The following is a 12,202-nucleotide window of genomic DNA, read 5'->3' as shown; positions in this document are numbered from 1 at the left end:
TTCATTTGGAATTGCAGATATAAGAAATAAACAAGCACAAGGTGTTAAGTTCGGTCGTGCCCAATTTTGGATACCCCCCCCACAAAGGATACATTAATCATCCTATTTTATTGGTTGCCCAAAAAGTAATTGCGGATTTTTCATATAGTCGGCGTTGACACATTTTTTCACAGCTTGTGACTCTGTAATTGCATTCTTTCTTCCGTCAGTTATCAGCTGTTACTTTTAGCTTGCTTTAGAAAAAAAGTGTAAAAAAAGTATATTTGATTAAAGTTCATTCTAAGTTTTATTAAAAATGCATTTACTTTCTTTTAAAAAATCCGCACTTACTTTTTGGGCAACCCAATATTATAACTCCTCTACCATGCCCATAGCTTCATTTTAATAGGGGCTGGTCTGGCTTTTGCTAGCCTGAAAAAAATTTTGTATGGCCCAGGTGACCAACTTTGTTGGTTCACCAATTGGCCCTCGGGCGCTCTAGGAAAATTTGCACTTACCCTTATACAAGCCCCAGTTTCAGGAAAATTTGGCAATAAACCTTTTTTTTTTGGGATTAAGACCCTCAATTGGAAAATAAAAATATATGGCAAAAATGCTTATTTTCCCCCGAACATTCCACTAAGGAAAAGGGGCAACGAGTGCTGCCCGATCCAAATTAAAGTTCAATGATAAGGTACTTCCTTTTTATAGCCGAGACCGAACGGAGTGCCGTAGTTTGATCCCCCTTTGGGGAGAAGTTTAACGGAGCCCACCGCATCGCAGAGGTTAGCATGTACATCTATAACCCTGAAAGCCTTGGTCCGAATCCTGAGGAAAACATCAGAAAACAAGCAAAAGCGTGCCAAGTTCGGTCGAGCCGAATCTTATATACCCTCCACCATGGATCACATTTATGTAGTTTTTTTTCCCCGGTATCTCGTCTTAGGCAAACAAAGGATTATGGATAAGAATTGTTATGATATTGGAGCTATATCTAGTTATGGTCCGATTCGAATGGGCCGATGTGACCCATTTGCAATCACAACTGACCTAAACTTTAAGAAGTACTTGTGCAAAATTTCAAGCGTCTAGCTTTACTCACGAAAGTTAGCGCGCTTTCGACAGACAGACGGACGGACTCACAGTGGGATGGGGGAAAAAAAAAGTAGTTCCTAGAGCGCCCGAAGGCCAATTGGTAAACCATCAAAGTTGGTCACCTGGGCCATACAAAATTTTGCTCGGGCTGGCAAAAGCCGGTTTTCAAAAATTTGTATTAGCTGGAAAATGCTAAAAACATGCTTAAATGTGCGGGATATTTTTTATAGCGTCCAAGAAATTCGACTACCAAAAATTTTTTTTAAAATTTTCCCAGAGCCTGGTCCCTTATTTTATTGCTTGTGAAGGTATTTCTGAACCGATTTTTATACCCTACACCACCATTGTGGTACAGGGTATTATAGATTTGTGCATTTGTTTGCAACGCTAAGAAGGAGAAGAGCTAGACCCATAGATAAGTATACCGATCGACTCAGAATCACTTTCTAATCCGATTTAGCCATGTCCGTCTGTGAGTCCATGTATTTTTGTAAACAAACTGCCAAACTCTTGATCTTTATGACAGCTATATCCAAATATAGGCCAATCTGAACCATATTTGGGTGGGATGACGGGAGGCTCAATATAAGTCACCGTATCAAATTTCAGTGAAATTGGGTAATAAATGCAGCTTTTATGGTTTCAGACCCTTAAGCGGCAGATCGGTCTATATGGCAACTATATTAAAATATGGTCCGATTTGGCCCGTTTAAGAACTTAACCTGCGTGCAGCAAAAATACGTATCTGTCCCAAATTTCAGCTCAATATCTCAATTTTGAAAGCTGTAGCGTAATTATTGGTTGCCCAAAAAGTAATTGCGGATTTTTCATATAGTCGGCGTTGACAAATTTTTTCACAGCTTGTGACTCTGTAATTGCATTCTTTCTTCTGTCAGTTATCAGCTGTTTCTTTTAGCTTGCTTTAGAAAAAGGTGTAAAAAAAAGTATATTTGATTAAAGTTCATTCTAAGCTTTATTAAAAATGCATTTACTTTCTTTTAAAAAATCCGCAATTGCTTTTTGGGCAACCCAATACAACAGACGGACGGGCAGACACACAGATAGACATCGCCTTCGAATTTAATGCAAAATGCTAATTTTGTCCATGAACATTCCACTAAGGAATAGGGACAAACTTCTCACATATCAATGAGTGCAGTCCGATTCAAGTTAAAGCTCAATGATAAGGGGCATCCTTTTTACAGCCGAGTCCGAACGTCGTGCCGCAGTGCGACACCTCTTTGGAGAGAAGTTTTACATGGCATAATACCTCACAAATGTTGCCAGCATTAGGAGGAGAAAACAACCGCTGAAAATTTTTTCTGATGGTCTCGCCAGGATTTGAACTCATGCGTTCAGCGTCATAGGCGGACATGCTAACCTCTACGCTACGGTGGCCTCCTAATTCGAATTTTAGGTCAATCCGAAATTTATTTACTTTGAAGGGCCGGAAATGGATATTTCGATGTGTTGGAAATGGCATGAATAAATGAATATACCTTATGGTAGTGGGTACAAAAATCTAGAGCAAATGCTGGGACCACTTAGGGTTCATCATAAATTTTAAAGTATGTTTTGTATTAATTTTTTTTTTCAGTGCATGAATACGTTTCTTGCCAAGAAATTTAGATTACAAAATAAATGTATTTGTAATGCGAGGACCCTATCCAAGATTTCAAACCTCCTCACCAGAATCTAAAGCTTGGCAATGCTATTGAAAAAACCTATGTTATTAAACTTCAAATATATGCTCCTCGCATGCTGTCATTTCTACTCAATGATTTTCTGTGTGGAAATCCACATGGACAGGAGTCAATGATTTTAAAGGCCAAAGGCATTTTCCACATCTTCAGCATAATACAAATATAACTGAGTATCTATGCAAAAGAAGGCTATAACCAAAAAGACAATGAGCAAAAAAAAATCTACAACTTTATAATACCGAATAAACATGATCGTTTATGTGTGTATACCAGTAACTTATTCCGCAGATAGCCATATTATGCATTCATTCGCTGGCACATTATTTACCGTCACAAGATTTCCTTTATAAGGCACGAATTTAAAATTGAAAACTAGCCAAAAGAAAGTCATTGCTTAACGCCTCTGGCTTGAACTTCAACTGTTTGAAGTTGTTTTTTTTTAGCCCGTTTTGTTGACACTAAAAGGGCTTTCAGTGCCTCCTTTTTTCGTGTTTGCCTTATTGTTTGCTATTTTTAATCACAAAGTTGAATAACTGGAGGGCTACTCTAAACCAATTGTATTTTCACCAAGGTTATTGAGCTCATTTTAAGTTGAGGAATTTATGAAAAATGCTTTTATCAAAGCTGTTTCAACAAAAGTAAGGAAAGGTAAGAAAAAAACAAGTAAAAGCGTGCTAAGTTCGGTTGGGCCGAATCTTATATATCCTCCACAATGGATCGCATTTGTCAAGTTCTTTTCTCGGCATCTCTTCTTAGGCAAAAAAGGTTTGCTTTGCTATTAGAGCGGTGTCACGATATGGTCCGGTACGGACCACAATTCAATTGTGTATTGGAGACCTGCGTAAAATGTCAGCCAATTCGAATAAGAATTTGGGGGCTCAAAAAGTAAAATAGAGAGATCGATTTATATGGGAGCTGTATCCGGCTATAGACCGATTCAGACCATAAAAAACACGTATGTTGATGGTCATAATAAAATACTTCATGCAAAATTTCAGTCAAGTTGGATAAGAATGGCGCCCTCTAGAGGCTCAAGACCCAAGATCGGTCTATATGACAGCTATTTCAGGTTATGGACCGATTTGAACCATATTTGTCACAGTTGTTGGAAGTCATAGCGAAACACGTCTTGCAAAATTTCACTTCAATCGGATAAGAATTGCGCCCTCTAGAGGCTCAAGAAGTCAAGACCCAAAATCGGTCTATATGACTGGTTATAAACCGATTTGAACCATACTTGGCACAGTTGTTGGAAGTCATAGCAAAACACGTGGTACAAAATTTCATTCCAATCGGATAAGAATTGAGCTTTCTAGAGGCTCAAGAAGTTAAGACCCAAGATCGGTTTATATAACATGTCCGTCTGTCCGTCCGTCCGTCTGTGAGTCCATGTATTCTTGTAGTCAAAGTGCAGGTCGTATTTGTTGTCCAATCATCACGAAATTTTGCACATATCACTTTTTTGGCCCATTGGCAGTATTGATTTTGGTAAAAATCGGTTCAGATTTAGATATAGCTCCCATACACATATGTATCGCCCGATTTGCACTTAAATGACCGTAGTAGCTTCAATTTTCAACCGATCTGCACTAAATTTGGCACGAATTTTTCTACTCGTTACTGATTTTAACATATCTCCAAAAATTCATCAAAATTGGTTCAGATTTAGATATAGCTCGCATATATATGTATCGCCCAATTATATGGTCGTATTAACAACAATTTTCAAACGATCTGCTTAAAAGTCGGTGCAGATTTAAATATAGCTCTCATATAAATATATATTTTATATTGCCCAATTTTATGGTTGTAGGGTAGGTGAAGGTTATTTTATAGTAGGCTCCGCCCGACTTTTGCCTTACTTTTCCTTTTTATACCTACCACCGACCTATACCTACATCGAAATATCCATTTCCGACCCTATAAGTATATATATTCTTGATCAGCGTAAAAATCTAAGACGATCTAGACATGTCCGTCCGTCTGTCTGTTGAAATCACGCTACAGTCTTCAAAAATAGAGATATTGAGCTGAAATTTTGCACAGATTCTTTTTTTGTCCATAAGCAGGTCAAGTTCGAAGATGGGCTATATCGGACTATATCTTGATATAGCCCCCATATAGACAGATCCGCCGATTTAGGGTCTTAGACCCATAAAAGCCACATTTATTATCCGATGTTGCTGAAATTTGGGACAGTGAGTTGTGTTAGGCCCTCTGAAATCCTTCGTCAATTTTGCTCAGATCGGTCCAGATTTGGATATAGCTGCCATATAGACCGATCCTCCGATTTAGGGTCTAAGGCCCATAAAAGCCACATTTATAATCCGATTTCGCTGAAAGTTGGGACAAAGATTAGTGTTAGGCCCTTCGACTTCCTTCGTTAATTTGGACCAGATCGGTACAGATTTGGATGTAGCTGCCATATAGACCGATCCTCCGATTTAGGGTCTTAGGCCCACAAAAGCCATATTTACTATCCGATTTTAATGAAATTCGGGACAGTGAATTGTGTTAGACCCATCGACATCCTTCGTCAATTTGGCTCAGATCAGTTCAGATTTGGATATAGCTGCCATATAGACCGATTTCTTGATTTAAGGTTTTGGGCCCATAAAATGCTCATTTATTGTCCGAGTTCGCCGAAATTCGCGACAGTGAGTTGAATTAAGCCCCTAGACATACTTTTGTAATATCGCACAGATCGGTCAAGATTTGGATATAGCTGCCGTATAGGCCGATATCTAGGTTTTAGGTTTTGGGGCCATAAAAAACGCATTTATTGTCCGATGTCGCTGAAATTTGAGACAGTGGGTTTAGTTAGGCTCTTCGATGTCCTTCTTCAATTTTGCCCAGATCGGTCCAAATTTGAATATAGCAGCCATATAGACCGATCTCTCGATTTAAGGTTTTGGGCCCATAAAAGAGGCCTTTATTGTCCGATTTCGCCGAAATTTGGACAGTGCTTTAAGTTAGGCTCTTCGACATTTTTATGCAACTTGGCCCAAATCGGTCCAGATTTGGATATAGCTGCCATGTAGACCGATATCTCGATTAAAAGTCTTGGCCCCATAAAATTCGCATTTATAATCCGATATCACTGAAATTTGACAAAGTCTTATGTTAGGCTTTTCGACATCCGTGTCGTGTATGGTTCAGATAGGTTTATTTTTAGATATATCTACTGCACTTATTAGTATTTCGTCCAAATCGGAACATATTTTGATATAACTGATATGGGACATAAGTTATGAATTTTTCGCCGAATTTTGATGAAAGGCGGTTTACATATATACCCGAGGTGGTGGGTATCCAAAGTTCGGCCCGGCCGAACTTAACGGCTTTTTACTTGTTTTCCTTACTTTTTTTTTAACAAATTAATTTAAAAAAAAAATCGTTCTTTTTTTGGGACACTCTAATATACTTATATGGGGGCATTATTCAATCTGAACAGATTTTTTCAAGTTTCAAAAGGCTTCAACTCTAGGCTAAAAGATGTTTGTGTCAAATTTGAAGATCTTCAGATGGAAATTGCGACCTATACTTTGTACGTAAATTAACATGGATAGACAGGCAGACAGACATGGCTAAATAGAATCACAAAGTGATTCTGAGTCGTTCGGAATACTTATCAATGGATCGATTTTTCTTCTTCTGGTTGTTACAAAAAAATAGTAAGTTATAATACCTGATGTTCCTTAAAAATGTTGTGTTTGAATTAAATGCAAGTTTGTGTCTTAAGTCTTTTGTTTTTGGCTACATTTGACTTAAGTTTAAAATTACAAATGTGAATTTAAACTGATTTTCTGGTATTAGTGACCCAACTCACAACATTTTGAGTGAGTATTAATAAAAATCATCTTTTTCCCATTATTAGCTACAAATCCATGAAATAAATTTCAAATGCAATGTTAGTCATGGATCGTTCAGGTGAGGAAACCATTAGAAATGATATCAACAAAACAAATTATAAACAAAAAAAAATTAATACCCGCTCAGATACCATGGCCAGATAATACCATAATCAGCTTTGTTATTCCATTTACATTAGAAAAAAAAAGAAAAACGTTGGGAGTTGTTGGAAAGAAAAGTTCAACTCAGCATCTTTGCATGTCAAGAGAGAGAGAGGAATTTTACAATACCAATACCACAAATAGCCATCGATTGATATGTGATTCAGATTTGAATCACCGGCAGAAACAGGTTGCCTGAATAACAGACGCAACTCATTTGCATGAGAAAAGATGATGGTCTTCGGATATATGGACTTGAAATAAATGAAAATGACAGTCAGATTGAGGCATAGACATGGGGCGAATGGCCAGCCACTTAGGCCATCTAACAGAACTGGGTGCGTGAGTGAGTTTTGGTAGTGGATTTACTTTTTTTTTTGAATTTTGTCTTTTGGAAAAAACGAAATACGAAAAACTATGAATGGAATTTATTTAATTATTTTGACATGGGTTGTTGTGTTGATATGATGGAAGAATGTGTTTGCTAGACGACCGACGACTTTCTTTCTGCTAATTAATAATAGCATTCAAGCTGTTAAGACTGTCGCCGGTCACCTGTAGAAGTTTGTGTGCTGAAGAGCAGCTACTTTTCTCCGTTGCCCCTCCTAAGGTTGGGCGCTTTATCACAATTCACCTGCTCATGAAGCAGAACTAAACGTTTGTGTTGTTGATGGTGGCTTGGTGGGGAAAACACACAAAACACAAAAGACAAATACTTCAAATATTTGTTTATCATATGTGAAGATATAAATCATAATAATGACCCCATGACTTCAATTTTCAAATTATGCCTTAAACCCATACACTAGGCCTTAAGAATGGACGCCTGACGTAGAAAGACAAAAACGCATTGTATGACAATAAATGACGAAATGAAAAGTTATTTGCTGATATATTTTCTAAAACGTTCTCTTACAAATAATTGCCAAACACATGAATGAACTTCATTGGCTCACATATCAGCATAGGCATGTAATGACATGTTATCATTTTTGGCCTGGTTTATATATTCAAGCATATTATGGTGGTGGTGCTTTGCATGAATGCCATGTAATTACCATCAATAGTTTTCTACAGCTTTGATTTCAATACATATAGCGACATGATTCAGCATTCTTGAGCAGAGCATGGCGTTAGCTTTTGTATAGATTTTCTATAACAATCAGTTTTCGTTTTTTGTTATTGCCTCAGAACGAATCGGCATCAATTGTAATGGGAAGCAGGTGGCTTAGATCAATCACTTTCGATTTCAATTTGCTATGCTTCGTGACCTTAATATTGAAAATATTTTATTTGCTATTAATTATGTGAAGGTAAAATATTTTTCTCACATCTCAAGCACTGAAAACAATTGGATTTTGCTGAATTGGCATAGCAGACGATTTGTGGCAAATATGTTGCCATTTATTGATATTTTAAATTTTTTGCTCTTTACCATAGATTTTGATAGATTCACCAAGGATTCCGCTTGTAACTGATCAAAGTATTAAAGTATTAATCTCAGAGGGAATGCGTTTCGAAAAAAATAACTTTTGGTTTTCTAGGGCACTCTAATTAACATGGTTCAATTTGGTCAATATTTGATCCCAACGGAAATAAATCTGTAAGTATTTCAATGATGAAATTTAAAACAGTTTCGAAATATAGAGAGCTTACCGCAGGCGGACGGACAGACAGAAACAATTAAGTCAAATCGGAAGATAGGTTGTTGTTGTAGCAATGTGCTGTGCACTATCCAGATCCAGGAACTCTGCGATTAAAGTGTGGTGCTTTAGGGGGAGATCTGGGTCTGAGTCGGTAGGATTGGTTTGGGCAGTTAAGCATTTGACATGTGGTTCCAGGTTACAACCACTACAAAGATGTCGGGTATTGGCATAAATTCTAGCTCTGTCGAAGGTGAGGCGCTGCATCTTCAGGGACGCAATTGAACCGGAGGAGGTCAATTTATTCATGTGGAATGGGTGAAGGTCATTTTCTAAGAACCACATTCATCCGCTAGCTGTTCACCCGCTAGCTGTTCACCCTAGCTTCTTCTATGTCTGCATGAAAATTTTCTATGAATTAAGGAACAGTGGACAGACTTCTATTCGAATCAAGAGGCTCGGTTTTGTTAGGGTAAAAACCCCAAAAAATTAGAGTTTTTGTAAAAGTAGAACAGAGGTGTGAAAAACTCCTCTACAAACCTAAAATGTATGTGAAATAGTGGCTCAGTGAAAAAGTGGCACAACTGTAACACTAGTAGATGGTGGTAAGTTGAATAGGTCCTGTGGTCCCCGATTACACAAGCGGGACACTCATCAGGAAGGTGCAATGGGTGGAGGTCGTTCTCCAAGGACCACATTCACCCGCTAGCTGCTACTATGTCTGCATGAACATTTTCTATGAATTAAGGAACAGTGGACAGACTTTTACCCGAATCAAGAGGCTCGGTTTTGTAAGTGTAAAAACCCCATAAAATTACAGTTTTTGCAAAAGTAGCACAGAGGAGTAGAAAACTGCTCTAGAAACCTAAAATGTATGTCAAAAAGTAGCTCAGTGAAAACGTGGGACAACTGTAACGCTGGTTGATGGTAGTAAATTGAATAGGTCCTGTGGTCCCCGATTGCAAGCCGGACACCCATCAGGGAGGTTCTTTTTAATCAAAGTCCAGCTGGAATTTATGCGGCCACGGTAGATTAATTTTTTCTAGGATGGTTCCCAACAGCGGCATTCACTCGAAAGATCCATATTCTCGTGAATGCTATTTAGATCCTCTTGATATGCTGATTGAACTAGAGGTTCTCTTTTGCAGCACTAGACCTGATGTCTCTATGTAGGCAACTATGGACAAAATGATGGTTGCTGTTATAACAGCTTTTGGACAGGAAGGATTTCGTCTCCTGGTGGAAGTGGTTCACAATAGAACTGAGGAAGTAGTAGTAGTTGCAGTTAGTGGGATAGTACTCTGGAAGGTCTGTATCTTCTTCTACGGTGGTTCGCTTAGTTGGCGAGTTCACCCCTGGTGCTGCAGTGTGGACTACTGAAGGACAATTTTCTATATGCAGTCAATATGGTCCGCATCCCAAGTGCTGCCGGCAAGTGACTTGAGGACCTAGTTTCTTTCTTAATAAGACACCAAATATTTTGGAATAATTGATGGTCGCAATCGAATCTCACGTTTAGGTGCCGAGTGAACAATTTGACTGAAGATTTGGTGGCCGGGATCTTAAAATTTCTTCCAGCGAAACAGAAATAAGCGGCAAGATAGACAAAGTAGGTGTCTAAGCTATCGCAGATATCCTCAACGTGGGAGTTTGAAGCCATGATAGTACAACCGTCGGCATATGCTAGATGTCTTCTGGAGGATATGGAATATATTGGGTTGCCCAAAAAATAATTTGCGGATTTTTTAAAAGAAAGTAAATGCATTTTTAATAAATCTTAGAATGAACTTTAATCAAATATACTTTATTACACTTTTTTTTCTAAAGCAAGTTAAAAATAACAGCTGATAACTGACAGAAGAAAGAATGCAATTACAGAGTCACAAGCTGTGAAAAAATTTGTCAACGCCGACTATATGAAAAATCCGCAATTACTTTTTGGGCAACCCAATATGTAGGTGAAGGTTGAACACTGGCGGAAAGATCACCCCACCTTGGGGAACTCCGTTTTACAATAAGGCACTTTGACTTTTTAGGTTGGACGCTTTTTTAGTATCCCGCCAGATCTAGGAGATGGGTGGTGTGATTCAAGCGAAATTTTGTGTGCCCTCTTATAGAAAAAGTATCTGATATCCTGACGGACCAAGTGTTTGGGGGACCATCCCAACTCCAAAAACACCCCTAAATAGGACATATTTACCAACCAAGGTAATATAAGGCTCATATGAAAGACATTTAGGAGTAAAGCTCGAAATTGATATCCACTGTCGGAAAAAAGTTTCTGGGGGTCCAACTCTTCCCCAAAAACACTCCCCAAACAGGACTTATTAACTGAGTCAATGAGTGGCCGTCCCATCCCCTAGAACACACTCCAAACCGGACATATTTGCTAACCATTGCAATATAAGGCTCAAATGAGATATATTTGGAAGGAAATAGGACCTATTTGCAGACCATGATAATTTGGAGCTCAATGAGAATGGAGCGCGATGTCAATAGCTTTTAAGGTTCCTCCCCATAAATCAGACATATTTGCCGAATATGGCAATAAGGGGCTGAAATTAAAGGTATTTGAGATTAGATACCGAATTTGATGTCTAATTTAGAAGCCAAGTGTTTGGGAGACGCCTTATTCCACAAACTCACCGTAAATCTATGGCAATATGGGGTTTCAATAAATGATATTTGAGAATACATCATAATGCTGTGCTTTTTCAGGTTTAAGTGTCTGGGTGGCAGCCCCAACCACAAGAATCCCCCAAACTGGACGTATTAGCCAATTATGGCACTAAGGAGTTCAAACGATAGGTATTTGGGAGTAAAGAATTAAAGAATTAACACCACTATAGGATGGGGAGTATACTAACCTAGTCACTTCGTTTATAAATCCAAAATGCAAATTTTGCCCATGGACATTCCACTAAGGAACATGGGCAAACTTCTCATATATCAATGAGGGCAGTCCGATTCAAGTTTAAGCTCAATGATAATGGGCCTCCTTTTTTATAGCCGAGTCCGAACCGCGTGCCACAGTGCGACACCTCTTTGGAGAGAAGTTTTACATGGCATAGTACCTCACAAATGTTGCCAGCATAAGGAGGGGAAAACCACCGCTGAAAATGTTTTTCTGATGGTCTCGCCGGGTTTCGAACCCAGGCATGCTAACCTCTGCGCTACGCTGTCTATCCTTCTCACGACGCAATATTTATTGATCCACTGAAATTGGGATTGTAAATGAGACTCATTTGAGGGTGGGTCATGTTAGTCCATTGGAAGGTAAGCTACTAAATACTGTTCACATAGGCTTGCTAAATCCATCTCTCTGTTTGGTTTCTTGAGCCAAAGAAACAAATTTTTTTGTGTACTTAAAGGCATGTGATTACCAAAAAAATGTCCTGCTGGGTCAATAGCCTCCATGTTAGCTGAACCCTTCAATTTGTCTAAATTTTTATCGGAATCTATGTTGGTGCGTATACAGTGCTCTACCCGGTCACCCAAATTGCGTTTTTTACTTATTAACTTTCACTTTTTTCAAATTTGAAATAAAATTCTATGTCAAGTAAGAAACTATGGCAGTTGTCATATTCTCCAAACAAAGATTCAATAGCTTATTTATTTATGAATTTAGCGGTTCGTTTTTATGCGAGTTTTTTCACCAGCGTTTATTTACATAAACAGTCATACAAATGCCTATTTAAAAAGCGATGTATGTGGATCCCTTTTATGTTGGAGTACCAAAATTCATGCGAATTGACTAAATTGGCATAAA

The sequence above is a fragment of the Stomoxys calcitrans genome, chromosome 4, assembly GCF_963082655.1.
Source record: "Stomoxys calcitrans chromosome 4, idStoCalc2.1, whole genome shotgun sequence".
NCBI lineage: Eukaryota > Metazoa > Arthropoda > Insecta > Diptera > Muscidae > Stomoxys > Stomoxys calcitrans.
The sequence above is the reverse complement of the archived record's forward strand: the minus strand, read 5'-3'. Positions refer to the sequence as shown.